Here is a 24,892-nt window from a genome sequence, read left to right as displayed (position 1 = left end):
TCTCAAAGAATGGTATGACATATTCACGTCATTATTTTAGGTGTTCATGGTTGAGATGCAATAGGTACAAAGCTTGTTCAAAGTTCTTTCTGAATCATAATTTTAAGTAGTGACCAAGCAAATCTCTTCCTCAATTCTTGCCTCAGTAAAGGTGATTTGTCTTTTTTTAATATATATATTTATATTCATATATATGAATTTTGTTTCTGTAGTGAACAGGTAGGTACATATACTGTATGGCCAAATCTTTTAGTTAACTTTTATTTTTTGTAAGCACTTCCAGTTTACACTGCAGAATACAAATAGAGATGAGAAGGGATAATACTGAATTTAATCTCCGATTCCTGTTACCATTCAACAGAATGTAAGTAAACATAATCCTTCAGATTCCTAAAAATAATTTTAAATTTGGAGATATTCAAGATATAACAAGACAAGAAGATCAGAAATGTTAAACAGGAGCATGTGATTCTTCATGATAAAACTAATTCTTCAAGATAAAACTAATGATTGCTGTTCTCATGAGCAATGTCTTACTAGAAATGACAAGTAAAGCAGCATTACAAAACTAGTTTTGTCCTTAACATTCAGAACACAGAAGTTAGCTTTCTTGCAACAAAATATGAAGTTTTGACACTTTGTTGCAAGTGACCATACTTAAAACTGGATAAGGAGTTACCATATGATAAAGGGATTTCACATTTTAAAACTACATGCAGGAAATAATTTTTTCAAAATTATTTTGCATTAGGTAATACTAACGAAAACAACATAGGCTGAAATGAACAACAGTTCTGTCATTTCTTAGGCTCTCCACATGAGACTATCACTGTGTAACATGTTGCCTTTGTTAACAACATTGGTTTAAGAAACCATGGTCCCATTTTCTGCTCTGCCATTCATTCTTCCTCCTCTGTAGCTGCACTGCCCCTTCAACTGTATCAGCACTGTTGCTTATGAAGTCTTACTGAGTAGCAAGTGGGAATCTGATCAGATACTTTAACAACTCTGCAAAAAAACCCAACTACATAGGTCAGAAGAAAAGCCACTTGAAAAGATCCATATTAGAAGTTATATAGCTACTGTTTGCTGCCACTGCCCTCTTCCTTCCCATGACCCAGTTTGTGAAGGCTACAGAATACGGTAGTCCGGAATGATAAAACCTGTGCAAAAAGGATTTGCAATGATAGAACTGTATATACAATTTCATATGCACTCAAAACAGTAATACACATATGCTATATTTCAAAACCTTTGCCTACAAGACCAGTGTCTGAACTAGTCTATAAATGAAGGATTTCTTTTTTCTTTCAGACTGATTACATATCACTGTGTATGGGTGGGGTTTTATAGTTTCAAGTACATATATAACAGGCAACATTTTTTCACATGAGTGAAAAGAGTTAGATGCCAATTTAATAGTGTAATCTTATTTGCAGAATGTGTTGTCAGCCATATGTATTTAAGAGTCCATCATCCTTAGGGAAACTAAACTGAACCTGAAAGTTGTTATGCCCATGAGCAATATCCAAAAGAGGAGGAAGCACCACTAGCCAGCAGTTCGCTTACTGATAAGAAACAAAGCTAAGAGAGGAGCAGCAAAAGCTATTACCACATTTCAGCTGTAGTAGCTAGTTGCAAAAGTAAAGTTTTTAAAGATGGTAGAGGCAGTTGCCTCCATAGGAGGAGCAGAAAGACTGCAGGAGGAACTAATGATTTAGGATTATTACTTTACAGACTCAACATTTGTCCCAGCATCACCTGTACAGATAGAGCCCATTATACCATTCTCTTGTTTAAAATGTATCTGAAGGCACAAAGGGTTTGTGGGAGATTTTTAGTACTATCAGAAAGGAATTAGCTTCCTTTATATGGTTTGTTCAGGAGACTTAAGTGTGTAGGGAAAACACCTAATAGTGGAAGCAGTTATTATGTTACAGATAGCAGTGGTAAAAAGACAAAAATTATGCTGAGACTCTTCATGTTGAAAGATATCTTTCTCTGTTTAAGTTTTAGTGGATTCGTAATAGTTATCCTAAGAATTGCAAAGAATGTAAAAGATAAGTGATTTATGAGTTTCTCCTTTACTGTTTAATTCCCTAATATGTATGCCCACCAAAATATTATGCTAGATGCACCTTGAATTCTTGCTTTAGTCATCTTCTCCAGCAACTCAGTCCTAAAAGATTATTTTATGAAACAAGTAGTAAGATAGACAAACTTAAAATGTAAGCCTCTTGCAAAGTTTCTAAAAAAATAATAAAAATGAAAAAGGGAGACAAAAAAAATCCAAAAATGTCTGACTTCATGCTCCAGGTTTTTTAAAAAACCTTTATCTAAACAATTTTGTATTCTAAAATACAAAATTATAATATTAAAAGCAAAATGTATCACTCTTTTGTGTTAATTACTCTAAACCATTATGGTAAAATAAAACCTGAGCTGGGCAGACAGGCTAGCCACCTCTTACTTACACATGGACTTCTGCAAACAATGGTTTATATAGATGAATAATTTCTGAGTCAAGTGAAGTTAATCATATGATTATATATTGCTAGTAGTAGAGCCAGCAGAAGGGCAAAAACCTTATCTTTTTTTGCTGGAAATGCAAAGGATTGGGCTTGCAGAAAAAACCCCAAACCACAAAAACAAAAAAAAACCAAAGAAAACAAAAAAGCAAACAAAACACCAACCAACCAACAAACCCCAAAACAAATAGAAAAAAGCCCCACCTTTCTCTTGCCAACACAATTGCTAATTCATTAATCGAAGAGCTAAGTATAGATTGCTTTGATATTCTGCATAAAATAATGTGAAAGGCTAAAACTCTTAAGTAGATAAATTATGGTCATACATAGGTCTGATGGTAGGCACAGTGGTTCACACTGTCCTGAATCCTTCAATTGACCATTAAGTTAAAAACAAGCAAACAAAAAAACCCATCACAAACACACACCCCGCTACATAAACCTTACACTGCCACAGTGTCCACACACTAACCTGGGATAAAGTAGTGTACTGGAGACAAGCTACATTCCTTTGCATAACTAGAAAGTTTACTACTACACTGTTAATTGCATGGCTCTATGTATGTGCACATATATAGCAAATTTAATCCAGGTAAACCCATATGCTCTAATTTTTTAAATTTTGTTTTTAAAATAAATCATTGACTTTAATACCTTACACTCCCCAGGATAGAATTTCTACCTTGCAAGTCAATATATGAAAAATGTTTCAACTCCTTCAGAGCTTCTGGACAGTATGGTCAAGTATTTGCACAACTTCAGAATTACAGTGCTGATGTTAAATAACATGGAGTTGTAGTCTGACATCTGCTCCATAATGTCAAATGCTTTAAACTGCAGTTCCTGAATCAGAATGAAAGTAGAGTATCTGCTTGCCTCAGACAATTCGGAAAAACACTGATTTATACCTAGATAGGAATTAGCTAGGCTTTAGAAGTATTTTGGTGCAGCAAAGTATGCTTGCATCTTGGAATGAAGAGGCATTTCCTAATGCATATGTTTAGACTGGAGTGGAAGTAGGGGATGGCCAAGCTTTTAAAATTTTTCTTAAATGTTAGTGGGATCTACCTACATACCTACAGTATGACTAAACCCTCACGAGTTCCAGATCAAATGAATTGTGTTATGAAGTACCTAGTACAGGCTATACCATCTTTACTTAAGATAAATACATTTATCTAAAGAAAGAAAAAACCCACAGATAACTCAGCTTTTGGATTTCAAAAGTCTGCTGTCATTAGTTTGCAAGAACACAAAAATTCTTTCAACCTCAGATGTGGATTCCTTTATACTACACCCTGTAGTTTGGTTTATACTTCTAAATTAAGCATGAGAGAACATTATAAAGATATTGTTTGTCTTCTGGGGTACAAACTAATCATGATCATATTTACAGCCAAACATTTACATAAACACTTCAGAAAGCTCAACTTAATAACACTGTATTAGCAAAAAAAGCTAATGAACTAAGCCTGAATACATATATCCAGCAGAGGAAGCTAGATCTGAATGCAAAACTAATCTGATAAGACTTTTTTTTTTTTTTAAAATTATAGCATCAGAGATATAAAAAAGGAAAACTCCAGGTTAACCAGAAGAAAATACATTTTCAGAGGTTTTTCAATATTTAGAGAATGAAAAAAACTTGTGGGAGTTGGGCAGATGTTGAGAGGGAAAGTGCTTTGGTTTAGATGGAAATATGAAGTAGCCCTGAGAAGAAAGGCCAAGAAATCATATTAAATTATTTTCTCTATGTCACTAATGTAGGTGGACTCAGAAAATTCAAGGTGATATGATATCACTGGCATTTTCTTCTCACCCAGACCCTTGGTGAAATCCCCAAGTAATCCACAACCAAGTGCAAAGTAGTTTTCTCAAATAATTCAAAGTACAATCAGTTAAGGCTCTTGCCCCCTCACTCCTCTACGATACAGACACTCCTTTCTCATTCTCTTATTAAACAACATGTTAGTTTTACAGTTTTTTGACACCGTTGATCTGTCCAAGAGAAGATGACAGACCACTGTCATAACACAGGGGCCTGTCTAAAGGCATTAAGATACTGTGTCCTGTATGAATACCTTTAAGACTATCAGAAATAACATGACTGCTCTGCATTATAACATTTGAAATTAAACTTTTAATTTTCCTAAGAAAAAACTCTCTGAACAAATTCATCCAGGCAACATGCCCTGTCTCTGCCTGGTATTACAGGTGAAAAGCTGTCAGGTGAAAGGACCCTTTGAAGAAATTATCCTTTTAGTCATCAGATTATGGCAAACTCACTCTCATTGGTGTTAATCAGTATTCAAGATCCACATATCTGTGAGGCCAGAGGGGTCTTGCTTCCATTTAGCAAGTTTCTTAAAGCTCTGAAAGGGAGAGAGGATTAAGAGCTAACTTTTCATTACCTAAACCATGCGCAAGGCAGTATAAGCAAACACTGTGGCATGGGCTTTATCTGATCGAGTGAGGACATTCACATCTGAGCTAGTCATACTAGGCAGATGCAGATCTGATCAGGACACTCAGTGAAGCTTAAAATATGGCTCATATAGCAGCAGAAATCCAAAATTTGTGCTTTTTTGTTGTTGTTGTTGGGGTCTTTTTGTTGTTTATTTTTTAAAGATGTGATTTACTCGACCTGTTTATTTTTAATGGTTAGGATTACAGATTTAAAAACATACATCTGAAGCCAGGTGAAGCAAGTTCTACATTAAGTGTTTATGATACAGTGATTCCAATGTACTCAGAAGCATAGCTTACTGTTATTCCACTGAAGCATGAGTTAACACCACCTTACAGGCTCATTGCTTATGTATCTAACCATACACCTGTAAGCACAGGTCCCACGGAAAAAATAAAATGGAACCTGACAAAAAGAGGACTGTTCCAGGAGGAACAAGTCCTTGGTTCTGCTCATTGTTCCTGGGGCTTCATATGTTTTATATTGAGACATTATTAAGTAATATTGATGAAGCAGCCCTGGGAAGCAGGGCTGAAATCCAGCCAACCTCTTTCCCTCTTCCTCTGGGAATCCAGTGCTCAACACACTGTGAAATCTTACTCCTTTTCCTAGAAAAGTGATCCAGATGGTCTTCAGCAACAGAAGATGAAGAGTCAGCATCCCACCATATCAAACCATTTGCTCCAGGTTCAAATTCCCACAGGCTGCAGAAGTCCTAGCATTTAGAGCTCTTGCTATTTTTGCTGGTGTTCAAACCAATAGACATTGGCATCCATAACTACTGTATGCCTTTGTATGATATTGTGTGCCTCTGAGCAACCTTCCATTTACCATCCAAGACCTCCATAACAGCATCTCAACTCCCTGCACAACTAGTGAAGACTAGTACTCCCATGTTATTTGACAGTTTCCATCTCTCTCTGCTGTTCATTCAGGGAGATAAGCAGAAAGAATATTGTTTTAGCAAATGTACATCATTTTTAAGCAAGGCAATATTTATCTACTTTAAGGGCCAAATTCTGACCAATTTTAGGCTCTAGCTATTATCAGTAGGGAATTTATGAACAAAACTTCCTATTAAGGAAATTCGTAGTATTGGTATTATCTTGCTCCTAGGGCCAAAGGACCGTCCAGCGGTAACACAATATACTGGAAACATGACTTAGCTAAGAGTCTAAATAGGAGCTGAAGCCACTGGTATGTGGTCATATGTGTACAAGGAATACTTTGTTGCTTACAACACCAAGCCAGTGAACTCTGTTTCAAAGCATTGATATTTCCCTCCCCACTCAGCATATTTACTAAAGCATTTAAAATCTAGGATTGTCTCAAGGATTTGGACCTCTTTACTACAATATGAATTAACTTCCTGAGCTCTCTGATAAAAGAAAATATGAAGAATGCTAAAAGACGGAAAGATGCTATAGCCATAACAGTTTCCTCTGGCATATAGAAGGTAGAGCATATTATTTCATAACACTGAAAAGCCATACAAATACCAGTCTGGAAGAGGTGTGGAGAGACCTAACTTTCTAGAAGATGAGAACCTGAAGCAAGCAAGAAATATATCATCCTTTGTTCACAGGTGGGAAACAGGGGACACTTGAAGCAAATTTTTAAAAAATTATTCATTGCTATAACTTGATGCGGACATGTATGATGTGGAATACTATGGCAAAATCATGAAATAAGAAAGGTGAGAAATAAGACTACGTCACAAGGTTAGAACATAAAGATACTTCCCCCCCCCCTCCAAAACATTGTTTCCTTGATTCAACATTCAGCAATGAATAGTTGAGAACCCTCAAAAGGGAACAGCCAAGAGACCCAGCCGCTGAGGTACGTTATTGCCATAGGAAAACAGAGAACACAGTGATACATGAGTGAACAGAGCAGGAGTTATGACTTTTATATGAACTGAGTCTCAAACACTGTTCTTTTATACCACTGCTACACATATGGGGAACCGTCTTCACATTAGTATTGGCTAACTTTGAAAGCTGTTTAAATCTGCCTGGGATCTACACAACTGCACTTCTACAAGAATTTTAGACAGACGGCCATCTTTACCTTGTGCCTCTTTCTTGAGTATATAACACCAGTAATTTTGGTAGGAGGGATGTCATAAAGGCACACAGAACATTTGGGTCAGTCAGTATGAGTTAAGATCTTGGACAAGATTATCTGGTTTACAGTAGGATGCTCTGCTTCAAATAGTTTTAAGCCAGGAGAGCCAAATATATTTGAAATGTGCATGGAGTTTATATTATATAGAATTTCTAGGTAAAAGGGAAACTGTATTAGGACAAAAAGGTATCAGTTTTGTCATCTTGGAAAGGGAGGGATATATAGGAGACAAAAATCAAGAAATTCATCAAGAAAGGGGAAAAAAAAAAAAAAGCAAAAATAATCTGGTTTAGGTCCTGGTATTCCACAGACAGGCATTTCAGAAGGAACAGGGTGGGGAAAACACACAATCAAGATAGAGCCACCCCTTAGTAATGACTCTTCCAGGCATTTCTGCAGAAGATGCAGGAGGTAAATTAGTTGCTATTTAGCTTTGAGAGGATGCTAAATCTTAATCAATTCTTATTCCTTATTGGCAACACATCTGCTGAGAACTATTTCTTGTTCAACAATGCCTCAAAAAGGAAACAGGAGAGAAGTGAGGAAACTGCTGAATTGCAAAACATCAGCACTTCACTCCTCTCACCTTATGACTTCTTTGTAGGAGTAAGAACAGACACCTCATCTGATGCAGCATCAAAGTTTCAAAACCATAACCAATGTTAAAGAGTAGCCCCAACTGAATGGGAGAAAGAAGAGGGAGTGTGAAGCAAGTTTCTATTCAACATTCATGTTTTTGCTGACTTCACTGCTAAAAAGCTGCCTCTGAGCAGCACAATCACTAGCAATCAGTTCATTCATGGACTCCGTGCACAGGTTGCAGTCACAAGAAATCACCACTTTCATAGTCCAGGATGACAAGAAGACCAGAAGCATGAAATTACTACTTCAGTAGTTTATCATTTGCTCATACTGTTGTCCACGAATAAGCAAACTGAACATTTGTCTACACAACGTAAAGAAGAAAATGAAAGTTATATCATAATTACTCAGATGTAACTCAGTGATTCTCTAAGATTTATAATTATTGTAACAGATTCAACAACAATTGGCTCAACTTCCATTGACCCAAAATGCCCACCTCGTGACCCAGTAATCAGGTCTCAGACATGGAAGATATCCATAATCCACACTTTCTAAGAGGATCCATATCTTGATACTTGTTCTCAAGACCTAAGAGTTGTACCAGGACACTGAAGATTTAATGGTCATATCACACGGTTACAGGCCAACAGGACTCTATGCTCCAGCCAAGACTTTATAAAAGCAGATCTTGTCTGACAAAGAAGACATGATGAAAGCTAACTGCTTTCTTGGATATAGATGTCTCCTACTGGAAGAAGGTTACTAGATATACTTACCTAAAATTGAAATAAATTTTACCTTCCTTTAAAAAAAAAAAAAAGACTATTACCGATATCTACTTGAACTTGTGTATCAGTTTCCTTAAAACTTAATGAGCAAACTTTCTTTAAAACCAAAATCTAAATGCATTTTTGAAGATACAAATGCTCATAAGAAGTTTAGAGACTGTTTCAAACTGTCTATTATTTGTCAAATTTATTCTTTGAAATTAATGAAGACATTGAAATGTAAAAGATGCAAAGGTCTCTAAAATTCAGCTTCATATCACTCCAAAATAATTGGCACACTGATTCCTTAAAAAAAGTGTTAAATTAAATTTTTTCCTGAACCTGTTGAGTTTTCTAATATATGCTCTGATCATAGGCTTGACTATGTCTTCCCACCCTTCTCCTTAGAACATTAATCACTTCTGTTTTCTTAAACACCCAATATGGATGTTAGCAGAAAACCTTCTAAAACATTTTCACTTACAACCGAGGTGATCGGTAGGTTGTAACAAAAGAAAGAAACAGATATTAATATGTATCTATTTATAAATACATGTAAAACGCATGCTCCACTTAGCAACAGGAAAGCAAAAACCCACCCACCTCAGGTGAATCCTGTTACAATCTGAAGGACTACGTTAGGTTTTCCCTTCTGAACAATCCCACCTTCATACACAATCTAAACTCCGACAGACCTCAACAAGAAATTTGCATATGCAAGCACACAAGCAAGAGGGACCTTATGGTTTAATACCCAGCGGCGAATATAACCTTTAACTTCACAACAAGCAAACAATGGACTAGTTGCACAATAAATGTGTACCAAAGCCTTCCATATTGTATGCAAAAATAATTTAAAAGCCTTTCATCTGCACCACTGTAAAATAATTTTGGGGGTGGGGCCAAAAATCTCATTGCGGAAGAAAACCGGTCTTTAGGTACAAGATCAAAAAAAAAAAATTTAAAATCTGCTTCATTACACAAACCAGCGAAAGGGTGAGGTCATGCCTGTTCCGGGCCATAGTTCATGCACCACTACAATTTTTCAGAGATACAATTTAATCGTCTTTCTAAGCAATCTGAGGTTACTTTTGACACAGAGAAAAGGAAAAGATACAATAGATCAAACAGTGCCCCACCTTTCTCCCTCCCCAACCCGCTCCTCCTCCCTCCCCCCCCCCGCTCCCCTTGGCCCCCTCCCCCTTTAAAGCCAGGGACACAAATCGTTTCGGAGCGCCACAGCGCCACCAACACACATCAACGCAAAACAAAAAAGATCTCCCACCGTGTGAAAAAAAAAAAAATGCGCCTAGAAAAATGCCAAAAATTACAAAATGTCTCCCAAATGTACCTTCTTGGAGGAAAAAGAACAAACAAACAAACCACCCCTCTCCCCCCTCAGAAAACCCCCAAGACATCTAAATGAAGTGTAGTGAATCGAGAACCTTTATATAACTAATGCTTTAAGCTAATTGCCACAAGAGCGCTAATTTGCAAATAAAAAGGTCACTCTTTAGTAAGAGACATAACTTAATATAAACCCTGTTCTGCCAATCTCCCCCTTCACCACACCAAGGGCAGTTTCCCCCCCGTACTTTAGACCAAAGTAATCCATCAAGAGCCATCACAAATGGCATTGTAAACTCTTTTAGCCACGACCAGAACATATAGCAGCAACATAATATGCTTCTTTATATATTAGGGATGCTTTATATTTATAAAGACGGTCACATATTTGGTCCTGGATCCGTTTATTACTCGGTAAAGAAACCCCCCCGAACAAAAAGCCAGAACCAAAAAAAAAATAAGTCCATCTGGAAAATATCTGAGTACTTATACTCTTAAATTGAACTTAAATTGCTGTTAAGCTTCGCGTGTATAAAATTTTAAAGAGGAAACAAAACTGACTTCAGTAATTGACGATATTAAGGAGACATCGTTGGGTGGGATACACATGAGATCAAGGCTAAGAAAAATACACGGCTACGTTTTGTTCATCAACACAACGAAAACCCTCCACAGCACTAACACCAGAAACCGCAGCAACGAATATTTTTGGTTAAAACCGCAAACTTACCTTCGGAGAAGGCAGTCCTTGCAAAACGGCTGTAACAATATGGGCTGCACGCTCGCTCTCCTACAACCAGCCATCTCCATGCTGCAAAGGGCTCCCCGAACATCCTTAAAATATTTCGCGAATGCAAAAAAGTGAGACTTTTTTTTTTTTTTTTTTCCCTCCCTCCCCCCCTCCCCGTTCCCCGCCCCCCGTCACCCCGCCGGGATGGCCGGGTGAGGAAGGAGGCGGCTTCCCCGCGGCTCTGCGGGCGATGCCGGCGGGCGGCCGGGAGCCGGGGCGGGGGAGCCCGGCGCCGCCGGGGTCACAACTTTGCCAGGGCCGACGGCGGCTGGATGGGCTTCGCGGGCAGCCGCCCCCCCCCCCCAGCGCCAGCCCCAGCCGCCGCTACCGCCGCCTGGAAAAATGCAGTGTGCCATTTTACACCCGCCTTTGAAACACACAGGACCAAAGTCTAGCGCTGGTTTTCGGTGACACTGCAAAACTACGGCTCTCTCCACGCAACACCCCCCTCCGCCCCCGCCGCCTCATCCCTCCCTTCGGTGAGAGCAGAGCCGCCTCTTGAGAATTAATAAAGAAAGACAGCTGGAGAAAATAATTCCGAGACTTTGCCGTTTTCCCTCCCTCCTTCCCTCCTTCCCTCCCCCCGCCCCAGCCCCCACTCCTAACCCCGAAGCAAGTTTCTGCCGGTCAGCGCATCCCCAGCCCCCCCCCCCGGCCCCGGGCGCCCCGCGGGCAGCACCCCGGCCCTGCCAGGGGTCAGCCACCTCGCAGCATCTAAAAAAGCCAGTCATGCCTGGAACAAAATCCATGATTGCTGGAAAGTGGGGAGGCTTGAATCCCAACAAATACTCAATTTACTTACAAATATAAATACCTACCTTATGAAAGAACTAAATTAACACTAAATTCAACAGATACATCCGTTACGGCAGGAATAGTTTTTCCATAAATACTGTTTTAAAAACCCCTCCTTATACTGACTGACAGAATTCTACCATGCTGCCCACAAACAAAATGGCTGTGGCACCGAGTTTTTTGGTTCCTCCCACTGTGCCTCCCCCTGGCCTCCAGGAAGTGGTAGAAATCCAAAATAAAATCCGCACGAAAAGTACAATGCATCGTCTAAACTCCGTACGGCACCACCAGACATCACAGGTAGTAAAGCAGATTTACCAACGTTGTACTTTCTCGAGGATTTTTATTGTTTTTAAAAGGGCATCAATCACTGGGAATTTACATCACTGTGTAATTTGAACTTCCTGCTTTACATATTTATAAGGTCTTTCACCTATCTTGGCAGGCTTTCAAATTAAGTGGGTTGGGAAATTTGATGCTGTGGCTCTAGTTTGTGAGCTGAGTCAGGTAGTCCCTGCTGTAGCTGTGCTGTGAAAAGACGGGCAAATTCTAACACTTTCAGTGTTCCGTGCAAGATAAAATTACCCCCCTTACAAATTACAGGCTCGTAAGGGAGCACGTAGGCGCAGAGAGGGCACTGGAATGAGGATCCTCAGCAGTGACTGAAATTTAGGCCTCTTGCACATAAATACACGTTTTGCAATATTTATATTTTCACATTTGTGCTTCACAGTTGTCTGCCTGAATTACGGTTTCTGTGGAAATAATTTCATTTTCTCTCATTATGACCCTCGGTGGTGTTGCAGACCTTTAACTTTTTCTGACGCTCACCTTAAAAAGAAAATAAATAGGAAAATATGGCACATTTACATTAGAGAAGATAATAAAAACGTCAATATGCGGTCCTCCATCTAAGCCACCAGTCTTGCCCGACAATAGCACAGCTCCTCTTGCACACTGCCTCATGGACTCCGTAGGGCCTGATTCATTTCCCGTGAGAGTCCTTTTACTGCCTTTGGTAGGAGTTACAATGGAGACAGGCTGTCAGACCTGCTGAGCCTGATCCAGCGCTATATTAAAAGACTTGAATTAATATTCCCATCCACTGCTATTCTAAACCTTTTTCAGAGGCACTGAAAAAAACCAGTGAAACTGGTGATTTTTTTCCCTGAACCACCTCATATTTCTAAGTCTTAGATTTCAAAAAAATATCTGCAAAGAACTTAGAGCAAATTTTGTCATTATTATTATTTGTTTGTATTAGCATGCTATCTAGCAGCCTTAATCCTGGACTATGATTACCAAAATATACCATATAGAAATATAGGGCAAAAAGATAATTCCTGCCCTGAAGAGCTCAAAAGTATAAGGACAAAAGACAGCAGATGGCTACAGACAGATGAGGGAAACAATGAGATGGTATTGATCAGCCGGGAAGGCAGTTTGCAACACACCATCAGCCTAACTCTTGTTTCTGTATATACATCATGGCGAAGAAGACATAAGGTGGGATTTGATGAAGAAAATTAATTGGTTTTCTGGCTGTTGAAAGGAAACTTATCCAACAAGAAGGACAGCATGGAAGAAAGCACAAAGATGTTTGTTTGAAAAAGCAGCAGGTGAACTACAGAAGTCTAATCAAATTTGCATTAATTTTTTTATAATGACAGAAAATAGCTAAGGGGGGAAAGTAAGCTATGAGAGCATTGAAAATACAGATGCAAAGCTTATATTTGATACCAGAGAGACAATGAAAGGAGCCAAAAAGCATGGCGACATGGAAAAATCATAAACCAGGCCTGCTAGCAGTTAACAAGTCCTAGGAAAAAGGGTATACAATAGTTCAAATAATATGGGCCCAAAGGGATGTAGCATGCTTTTCATAGAATAAAAGTGTTGTTCTTAACCATTAGTTTGACAACTATGTGTCGGTTATCTGAACCTTCCTCCTAACTTGTGTTTAGTGAATTCATAAGTACTACTCCTGGGGGTAGTTATATGAGTATTACTCCTGGTAGTGTTTATTATATGACACCTTCTTATTAATGGGTCACCTCAAACTTGTTAATACAAGTAGGTAAGCATGTAGGAGACTTGGGACCAAAATGACCACACACACTGGAAAGGTTCCTTCTCCTGTCACCTTCATCTCTCTGCACTGTCCCATAGATTAAATATACATCACTACCTGCCTTAAACTAGCACAGGTCTGACACAGCCCTCATCTGAATGGTGGAGGGGACAGAAATGGTCATTCAGATCTCTGTTTTAGGGCATAACTACATCCAGGAGAGCAGAATGTGCTTTGGAGGAAGGGTATGGGCCTCTCGGTACATTCTTTGTCGTGTTATGTTGCTGTAGGTTTTTAAACTTCTTTTCCTTCTTTCCCACATTTAGTAGCAGCATTCCAGTAGTAGCAGGTGCATATTTGCAAATTCTTTGTAATTGTTTTGCATTAAATACCTTAGATAAGATTGTATTTATTACAGCAACAATGTGACCAACTCTTAAGTATGTTGGCTAGCCATGATATAACTTCGGGCTAAACACTGCAAAGCAAACAAATAACCTCAAATGAGCTAGGTCTTGGTGAATGTCTGCGGAGATGTTATGGTGTGGCAAATGTGAAAGAATTTGACTGGATTCTTTTGCTACAGGCTAAACTAAACTAACTGTGCCAATTATTTCCTTCTGGTTTAAGGCTTACTAGTTCTGCAGATGAGCTGATGTGTAGTAACTGTTTAAGCCAGGGTAATTTTCTTTCACGTTTGATCTCACCATTGGTTTTAACTGAAAATAGTGTATATCAAGTGCTCAATGTTGACAGTTGAGATAGTGATTGAAATGCATATTGTGGTTTATTTTATCTGAATAAGTGTTCCAAGAAAAGCTGAACAGTATGTCCTCATGCTTTAAAAACAACCCTCACTTGACTGGATGTCAAATTTCCCCAAATTTCTTATTGTTCAGAGTAACTCCAAAGAGCACCACCATCCATTCTGCATTCTTTTATCTTTTTTTTTTTTCTTTCTTTAAGCTTTGTCCAGTGCTTGGTGTGAATGTTCATCTGGAGATTTTACTCAAAAACAGGGAAACGGACTATCTATATGGGAGCAAAGAAACAAACTAGCTGTATTTTAGGATTTAGACTAACACAAAAGAGTGGCTAAAAACTGATAGCATTCAAATAACATCTTCTTACAATAGTGAAACCACTTTTTACATTCTGCTTGCAGTATAATTGCTTTTATTATTCTTTATCTTTCATTTTCATTAATCTTTATCTTGCCCATAAAGATTTAACTCCACTGCCGTATTTTCCAAGTAGGTCTCTGTCTCTACAATTGCAATAAACAAATCACACTGATCTTCCTTTGACAATCTTTTCTTTAGGAAATGAATTATCAGTCCTGTTTAGTCAGTAGACAGAAATAGCTGAAGGATATCAAAGTGCTTTTGCAACTGATATGTAAATGATCATTTGTTTTTTTGTTGTGGGTTTTTTTTTTCCTAAAAATGGCATTGAATATTTTAAAGTTGAAAGATCACCAAATGCATAAATATTTTTGCATTTTTATTCAACAGATAATGTTCACATAGCTGCATAATTGCTCATGAAGAATCTTGTCTCTTGACTCCTCATCAGCCTCTCCCTCTTGAACCCTGCTGAGGCAGGTACCCCTCAGAAGCAAGTGCAAGAGTGGATCATTGGTGTCTGACTGTATTATAAAGGAGGACATAGATTTCCCCAGCTTAATTCTTGTCTGACCCAGATCAGATATTTTTTAAAAGCATCCAGTCTTGACTAAAAATGTATAGTGATAAAAAAATCCACCACAGTCTTCATGAAGTTGCTGCAGTGAAAACTTGACTTGCTTGAAATTTAGCTTTAAATCATGGACTTTGTAAGTTATTAAGCCTCTTCTTTCCATCCTTCTGTCCAAGTTTTGGTTTTGTTTGAGTACGTAAGACTCACAAAATGTTACGCTTTGTAACGGATATTATGTGACTGTAATGCTTCTCTAGTTTATCAGCAATCTTCATGCTTCACAAATCATGGACATCAGAAACAGGTGCAATACACCAAAATCAGTCACGCTACTTGCCACATACTGAAGTAAGGTAACTCCTGATTTTTTTTTTCTGTATGTTCCAAAATTTCATTTGCTTTCTTGTTGCATTACCATTGCAGTTATCCCTGTTCAGCATATCATCCCATTAATTTCTGTATCCTTTGCAGTAACCTCTTTTCAATTGTACGTTTTCACGTCTTCTGTCAATAGGACTTAGCATTGCTCTCAGAGTTTTGCTTTTGCCTGTACATAGATATATGTACTGCTGTACTTGTGCCCACCTTAATAAGCTGATCCAAGCTGCCTTTTACCAGTAACCCACTGACCACTATTTTCCTCTCATTCAAACTCTGCAGTACCGTGAGTGTCAGTAAGGATTTATTTTCTTGTTAATCTTACTTCAAGCAGTGTTTTTCTTTGTTTCAGATGCTGAAGTTCCACTGCTGAATTTCCTTCCTTGTGCTGGGACTTCATCTTCCAATACTTTATGACTAGACCAAGTAGATTTAAATTACAGTATCATCACAAGTTGATATGCCAGTCATCCTTTTCACATCAGAAGTCCTGCCAGTGACTGTTCAGGTGGTTTTAGGATGATGTTTAGTGGCAAAAGCTGTGGAAAAAAAAGCCAAATCAATATAGGTGGGGAAGCAACTTGTTACAAAAATGCATGGGAGTCTTCTGAAAATAAAAACCAGAAATACACCTCCAAAACATCTGTGGCTGTTGGTTGCCAAGGTATGCCACACATCTCTGAGGATAGCTTTTTTCCCCCGTTATTTCTGTTGTATCCTTGTATGATGGCCTGAAAATATCTACTCAGATCCACTGTACAGATTGGTCAGCTCATAACCTACATCTTCTTATGCATTAACAATCTTCATGAGTTTTGGAAAGTATCTTCTGTTTCATTGTTGTAGGATCCAAATAGGCCATCCTTTCAGAATTAAATCTATGTCCATATGAAAAGTCCTATATGGTAGCATACTTATTAAAAGAATACTTTAGTGACACCATGTTGGCACAGATGTATTTTTAAAAATACTGGTCTTTTAGTTGTCTATATTTAGTTGGTTGAAACTGGTGGGGAAATACTGGGTGTGATTTCAGAACAAAATCAGAAAAAAAAATCTGAAAAAGAAAAAGCTCACTGTGAGACCTTTCTTATAACGTTGGCAACTGCTTGATTGGGATGTTTTGCATACTTTCCCTGTTATACGCTGATATTTGAAAGAAAATCACATCAGCTTTTGTCCCCATCTTGGAATTTCAGGTGGAGGGTTATTCACCTTCCTTATGCTTCTGAAGTCAAGCACTGGATCCTCATCCTTGTATTAAAATTGACGCTGAGTAAATATTCACTGAGATGTCTGCAAGCAGAATTAACTGTTAAAGCATATTTTTCACTCGCTTGCATTCCTCTTTTATGTCCAAAACGGTTCTTGTGAGAGCATTGTTCCCAGACTGTAAGATACAGCTGTTGCTACTGGTGTTGAAGAGTTTGCAATGTGTTGTGCCAAAACAAGGGAACATGCAATTGATGTTTCTGCTTTATTAAATACTTTCTGTTGTTTTCTTATATTTTCATCTTCTGACAATTAAGGGGATCCCTTACAGATTTTATTAGAGGAGCTACTGTTGGAGACCATTTTCCCATATGATTTATTATACCTAGGATATTTCAGCCGAAATGCCATGGATTCAGATAAGGTGAATAATGGCTGCAGTCCATCTGTGTTCTGCTGACTTGCCTGTTGACTGGTTTATGTGTTCAGCAGATTTTATCTGTTCTTTTCTGAATTCACATTTGTCATTCTGAATAAAGGGCCACTGTTGAAAACATCTCAGAACTGCTCAGAGTCACTCATGGTGTTCACTTTTACTGCTTCTGCAAACAAATGCACCATCTGTATGGCAAAGGCAATGCTGCCACAATTCAGTTTTCTTTTTTGAAATGTTCTGATGCTTGTGACGTACTGAATGGAAGCCAGTTTAGTCAGCAAAAGCTTGATGAGCATAGGAAGAGTATATCAAGGGAAATTTAAGAAAAGCCTACAGTTGCATACCACTTTGAGGATATGTAGGTCTGAGATGACCAAATCAAAGTCCTTTATGATGCCAAGTTCAGCAAGGCTATGAACTGCAGTCATAAAAGTTTTAATTTCTTCTCCTTGTTTCTTACCAACTTTAGTCTTTTTATGTAGAATACCATTTCAACCTGAGTACCTTTCACTGAGTAACTAGAATTGGGCAACATAAACTCTGGACAGCAAACTCAGTGCATTAATTGGCCAGCTCCTCCGAAATTCCAGGATGCAAGTGATAAGGCATTAATTATTTTAAGATATCAAAATACAGTGGCTGCTTTTTCATATCATTATTAATTGATGTTGGAAAACAAAGTAGTTCATATACATCCTCTGGTATTATTATACCATACATCATATTCTCAAATATGAAATTGTCTATTTGACATATCTGCTCTTCATCATTATTATTATCAGCTGTAATATTTCAGACCACTCAGGGACAAATGCAGTGCTTATGACCTATTTTTTACCTAATTTTTCTTAAATTCCTTCTTGTATCCCTGATTTGGCTGATCAAATATTCTTTGCTTTTTCACATCCTTGTCGATTTTCTAGAGATTCTGACTTACAGTATATATTTGTTGTCAGTTTCCCTATATTTTATCTTAAACAATGTGTTTTCTATTAGTCTTTTTATTAATGTTAGAAAAAGCTCTGAAGACTAAGCTGACCAAACTTAATTTGCTTGTTGATTATAACTGTAATCAATCAGCAAGAGAATGTCTATATTAGTAGACATACCATGTTGCAGGGATGCAGCCTTTTCATCTAATGTCTTGTCTATCTTATATTACACTGGTCCCAGTTTTGCCCTCCCTATGTGTGCTGCAGAGACAATAGTAACATTCATTCCTGTGCTGCTCATGTACAGCAAGAAACATGCTCCTTGCCCTGCTGCTTCCGCTCATATGGACCTTATGGCAGCAGCATCTCTTAGCAAGGGGCAAGAAGAGTTTTTCTCTTCTGTCAAAAAAGTGCTCTGTAGTTTCCTCAAAGAAAAAATATCAAACCGAAAGGAAATATTCTACAGACTAGATCTAGTACATGTGTTGCCAGTTGGATCATAGTACCTTATTTACACAGTAAATTTCCAGGAAACACTGCCAGAGCCCTTTTGGTCTGAGCAAAGATGGAGAATATGCACAGCATCTGAGGTTAAGGCTGTTACACAAAAATCTTAATAAAAATGTTTTTCAGTGGTTTGTAAATGGTACACCTGCAAGTGATGAGATACACTTGTAACACTGATCATTAAACTTTATAGAAACGTGTTTCACAGTCTGTTGGTGTAAGGCAGAAAAAAGCCTTTTAGTTTTGCCTTATCCACAGAGGTCAACTTAAAATAGGTATGTTATCAGTCCACAAATGGAAGAAAGGGAAACTTAACAGTTTATGAATAAATTCTTTGTTTTCATAGCTGCTTATTTCATCTCAGGTTCCTCTTAATTTTTAAAACTAGCACAGAATTTCTTTTGTGATGATAGAACTTTAGCTGTTACGTTATAAATAGCCACTAACATTACTCCTGATGCAACTTTCCCTAAAATTATTTAGCTTATAACTGATTAATTTTTGAGAATCAAAATGTGTATTTTTAAGAATACATATTTTCTGAAAACAGAGGCTAATTAGTTGTGATTGAATACTATTGAAACCTCGGAAGAGCTAGTAGTTTGGTTTGAAAAATTCTGTATCAGTCTCAGTTGTTTGTAGTTTGAAAGTTATTTGCAGCTGTATTTGCTGCTTTATGCCTAGATTTTTTAAGGGGAGCAAATGACAATATATTAACTGCCAGCAAAGGTCTCTAGTACCATGTTCATTAGGAATGGAAGCTCCTGGTTTTGAAAACATCCCTATTTTTGCCATTCAACTCTAAAATATTGAAATGTAAAATATAAGTAGGTCCTCACTGCAACTAAATCTTTTATAGATGAGACCTGAGCATACACTGAAATATATACCATGAGAAGGCCATGCAGCTGACTTCTTTTGTTTTGGCCAGGCAAAACCTGTAAGAGTGTATCTGCAGTCTGTCCCTTCAGTGACTGCGGGCCTAGTAAGCCCATCAACAAGGAACTGGCCAGTGATGTAACATTTTCCCCAAGTTAGCATCAGGCAATAGCTGTCCTTTGCTGTTCAATGTACTTCTTGGCTATCATTTACTTCTAAATTTTTATTTCTGCTCCTTGACAGGTCTGTCTACCCTGGCCTGACATGAATCAGCAGTGTGCCACTGCAGCAAGAAAGGCAAATCAGATCCTGGGCTGCATCTGCAGGGATGTTACTGGCAGAGATAGAGATGTGATCATCCCACTCTACTCAGTGTTTGTCAGGCCACACCTGGAGTATTGTGTCCAGTTCTGGTGGCCACAATTCAAGAAACATGTGGACAGACTGGGGAGGGTCCAAAGGAGGGCCACAAAGATGATCAAAGGGATGGAGAACCTGTCCTGTGAGGAAAGAGAAGTTCAATATTTTCTCTTTGGAGAAGAAGAGGCTCAGGGGGGACCTCATCACCGTATTCCAGTGTTTAAAGGGTGGCTACAAAGCTCTCACTTCACAAGGAGCCACATGGAGAAGACAAGGGGAAATGGATACAAGTTGCAACAGGAAAGGTTTCATCTTGATATAAGAAGGATTTTTTTTACAGTGAGAACAGTTATTCACTGGAATAACCTCTTCAGGGACATGGTAGAGTCCCTATCACTGGAGGTTTTCAAGATGTGATTGGACAGGGTGCTAGATAATCTCATCTAGGCTCCCTTACCCATGAAAGTTTGGACCAGATGATCTTTCCACATCCCTTACAATCTGGGCTATTCTATGATTTTATGACATGCTCCATTGCTGTGCTTTATACCAGGGACTCCTTTCCTTCCTGACATTCTTATCTTGCTCTTCGGACTAGTTCATCCACTGGTTTTTAATCCGGGGTTACCTTTACTGTGATGCTGTCTCTATTCCCGACTCTGACCTGGCAAAGTTACTTTAAGCTGTCCTGCCTCAGTGTGCTCAGTGCACATGCAGAGGACTGATTATATCCCTCCAGCGCTCACTCAGCCAAGTTCTGTATTTATTTACCTCAGGAACCTTCCAGTCCTTTTCCCATGCCAAAGGTACCCAGGTTCTTTGGTACTTATTCCTCATTTGTTATCCATCAGATGATGCAGATGTCCCTTATCTCTCCAACAGTGCCTAACATCCTTCTGTTGCCAGCCAGATTCTCTTTTGTGTTCTTAGTCCTTCTCAGGGCTGCTGTGTGCTCTGCGTGTTCTTGTATGAAGCATTCTTTTCATCTTTTGCATGACTCTTTATATTACTTTTTCTGTCATGACCTTCATTGCTCCTTTTCTCTCCATTTCACAGGCACTGCATGTCTTCTGTTCTTTCCCCATAAGAGTTTTCTGTTTCTTACCATTTGCAGCACTATACCTGTACCTTTTTGTCTTTCTTCTGTTGAAAAGATAAGACTTACAGCCTACTAGAATTTTAAAACTGTATTTGTCAGATCAGCAGACCTAAAGTGTAGGATAATGTTATGTTCAGAGCTTCAAGTTATGGAGGGGAAAATAAACAGTAGTGTCCTATTTCAGTCTAACTCTGAAGGATTCTCATTTGTTCTTGAGTTTGGAGTTTATAGCTCCTAGACAGTAACTAATGATGTTCCCTAAATCGACAACATATTTTTGGGCCAGTCCTAGTCCCTTCTTTGTGTAATGTAAAAGTAGGAGGAAGTAAAGCAGATGTGAATGCTGTGTAGAGTTATCCTTGAAATAATAGTAGTTGAGGCTCATACAAAATAGAACCATGACTTTCCAGACCCTGAATTTGGTGGTGCATGCCCCTGGGTATTGCACTCTCGTGATCCCTAGGTGGCACAACAGCAGAACAGCAACCTTCATCAAACAGCTAGAGCAGCCCTGAAGCTACTTTATTTCTTTGTCTGAAGTGGACCTTAGCAGTCATATCCCCCCTTCATCTTGAGTCTTGCTCTGAGAGCAGCTCAGAAAGAACTGAATTTTAATTACTTTAGTTTGGAACTTCTGTCTTATTTTACATGTTGTAGGTTTCCTCCAAGTTCATTGTTTAAAAGGCCAAGTCTTGTAATTTCTTAGCACTTATGTTGCTGTTTATTCATAGCTGTACCAAAACTTGAAGGAAAGTTAGTTTATCAAAATTTTCTTTGTGACTACTAGGTTTAATGGAAAGAGAAAACAAACACCAAAATAAGCTTTATAAAGCTTTTCGTGCAACTCAAATCAAAGAGGTAAGGAATAGTGCTGGCAATCTAAGGCAGGGCCCAAAATCAGCAGCTTCTAAATTATCAGGACAAAAAAAAAAAAACAAACCTAGTCTTGGTCATTTGTTCACAAGAGACTGAAAAATAGCCCTGAAAATGGATACCACATTATTATTTCTGTTCATTCTGCTACAGATTCTTTAAATTATTACTCCTGGGAAAAATAACCAAAAAATTATTCTATGCCTATAGGCATGCACAAATGTACAAAACAATCTCAAGAATCTACCTGGTCAAATTTTTCCAAAGCATTTCTCAGCAACCTTTGTATTTAACCCAATGATTATTTTTAAACAGTAAGTAAGGTATTACATACATTTTAGGCTATTTTGTTGCCTAATAGCTTTGAAGTCATTATTCAGTTCTACATGTGGTTTCACATTGTCAAGCACTGTCTCTAGATAGTAGTGTAGTATCTAGTACAAAGTCCTTTTAATACCTGTCTTGTAAAAAATTACTAAAATAATATCTAGTTTACTGTAATTATGTCTTATTAACCCAAAACAATGAAACCTGCAATTGCTGAGTATGTCTTCTAACGTATAACATTGTATTTTCTGATCCCAATGCATGCTTGGTGTAATTAATAGATTCCACACAGTAAAACTCCTGTGATTAAATTATTAAAAATACCCTAGTTTTCCAGTCTTTCTGGCATCTAGCCATAATAAAAGGACCCTGTGGTTCAAGAATAAGAACTCTGGCTTTTGTGTTAGGTACCAATTTTTGTTTGTCACATTTGTTTTTTCCTGTTCTAGGTTCTTGTCCATCCATGCAGTACTGGCTTCTCACCAGTACTAACTACAGCTGCTGAAGAACAGTTTAATGTCTAGGACCATTAGTGACTGAGAGAATGGTGGGAGCATTAGAACGTGGTCTTATTTCATAAGGAATTAGTATGCCTTCGGTCCCGAAAAGCAGATTTCTGACTTGGATTGTAATGAAATCATACAGACCTTTGAATTCCAGCATTGACTAGTGAAATACTTTCCTCTGAGTTAATTTCTGTATTCTTTTGACATACATCACAGTAACTATAGATTTATTTACTGAAGATGCTAGGAGTGCTGCAGTCCATCTCCTGTGTTAATATTGCCTGATGCGATATGTGCGAACCACACGTACTGATCATGGGTAATAGCTTTGAAACTTCTATTTCCCATCCCTGTTTCCACAGTGGTTGCTTTAATCCCCGAGCCAAAGTATAGTGACCACTGAGTTGTAACTGGACTGGAGCTTTCCCATCCTCTCAGATTCTGATGTGAACACTGATCTCCCCTCTCCTGTATTTAGCAGCACATAGTAGCAATATTTCAAATGTGAATCATAAAGAAAACTTTCATATGAGAGCCTTGCAGCTGTGTCGAAGTGGATGATGGTGCCCAAGTGCAAGATACTTTGAAAACAAAAGGTTAAAAACCAGTGAAGTACCTTCTGTATATTTGCCACACAGGATACCTACGACTAATGTTAGAACACTTATGTACAGAGTGATAACTTCTGTGTGGTTAGGAGAAGTACTGTGAGAATCAGCAGTAAGGCTTTAGCATCTGCTGTTAGCCAGCAAGTTACATGAACTGATGTAAGTAGAGATGCAGCAGATTTTGTTTAGACATGAAGATATAATGATGATGAAGCTGTGCACAAAAATATGAGGTAGTTTCACCATCACTTATATCTCTTCATACTTGTGAAGTATTAAATGAACTATGAACTAAGATAGTTGATATTGCTTGGAAGTACTTTGTAAGACTGGTAATACTTTTATGCAAAGTACTTCGCAAGCACTATGAACTCGCACCTCAGTTGAACTCAATTATTTTACACAAGATAGAGCTGAGCTCCCACGTGCTCTTCTTGGTTGCTTTTTATAAAGCTTTAGCATAGACCTTTATTTCAGGTAGAGACATTTGTCAGAGAGGATAGTTATAAATGTTGCTGTCACAATGAACAAAAGCAGCTTAGCTGGGATTACTTGGTTTTAGTCTCATTTACTTTTCTGAGCCAAAAGTCCTTCTTTCCACTGTTAACACATTTTTCTCATTACTTACTGGATATCATTTGATCAATCACTAGTTAACCTACTCACACTTCACTAAATTTTCTCATTTATCAAACTACACACCAAATAGACTTGGGAGACTATTGAGCCAACATAAAATCAAATGGACTTTATTACTCCAGTATTAATAGCTTAACATCTTGAAAAGAAAGGAAGAAAGGAATGAACATATATAAGTTCCGTAGCAAGAATTCTCCTGAGGTTAAATAAAAAATGGATAAAGAATCAGATGCTTAAAAAGTCTGTGAGTAAAGAGTTTGCTTTCTTAAGTGAAGTATTACTAGTCAAAGGGATGGAAATACCAGGAACATTCTTTTTTATGGGCCTTCAAACCAATACTAAAACTGTCAATGCTTCTTTGAAGGTATTAGATAAGATTAAATATTCTAATAAAATAATTTTTTATATAGTTTTACTATTGGGGCCCTACTGACTTGTGAATTTGCCTATAAACGAATTTGTTCCCCCTTCCTAGCACTTCAGATTAATAATGCTCAACAGTTCATTAACAATTTTATTCTGTACACCTGCCTTAGAAGATTTTAGGTAGAGTCCTTTGCATAACATTAGATCCTAGTAATACATAAATTATATACTTATGTAATTCATGAAAGATTAATTATATTTAAACTAAAAGTACTTCATGAATTTTATGTAGCATGCTAATTGTTTAGAATTTATATACCTCAAGTCAACACTTTTTTTCATCTCATTTTCTTTGCAGCAACAAGTTCAGTGAATCATTAGGAATATCTAGGGCCTGCAGATCAAATTGGCACAATCCTACATTCAAATAGACCATTTATGCCTATTTTCTCATTGATGTACTGACTTTATTGATACACTTTGATGTAAAACTGCTAAGAATATACTTTTTTCCTCTAATGATACAATTTAAAGAAAAAATTGTTTAATAAAATTCAGAAATAAAGAGCAATTTGTCAGCTCCTTTGCAGTCATC

General features: G+C 37.9%; 1 long non-coding RNA gene across 1 annotated transcript; it reads right to left on the bottom strand.

Moving 5' to 3' along the window:
• Positions 1–1,040: 1,040 nt before the first annotated feature.
• LOC141957865 (uncharacterized) lies at positions 1,041–11,546 on the bottom strand. Its single transcript, XR_012633189.1, has 3 exons — positions 11,430–11,546; positions 10,552–10,655; positions 1,041–1,163 (listed from the first exon to the last, which is right to left on the bottom strand). It is a non-coding gene; the product is annotated as an uncharacterized LOC141957865 (long non-coding RNA).
• Positions 11,547–24,892: the final 13,346 nt, after the last annotated feature.

Source organism: Athene noctua, chromosome 2 (genome assembly GCF_965140245.1).
Source record: "Athene noctua chromosome 2, bAthNoc1.hap1.1, whole genome shotgun sequence".
In the NCBI taxonomy this organism is placed as follows: Eukaryota; Metazoa; Chordata; class Aves; order Strigiformes; family Strigidae; genus Athene; species Athene noctua.
This window is presented reverse-complemented; position numbering and strand designations above follow the sequence as displayed.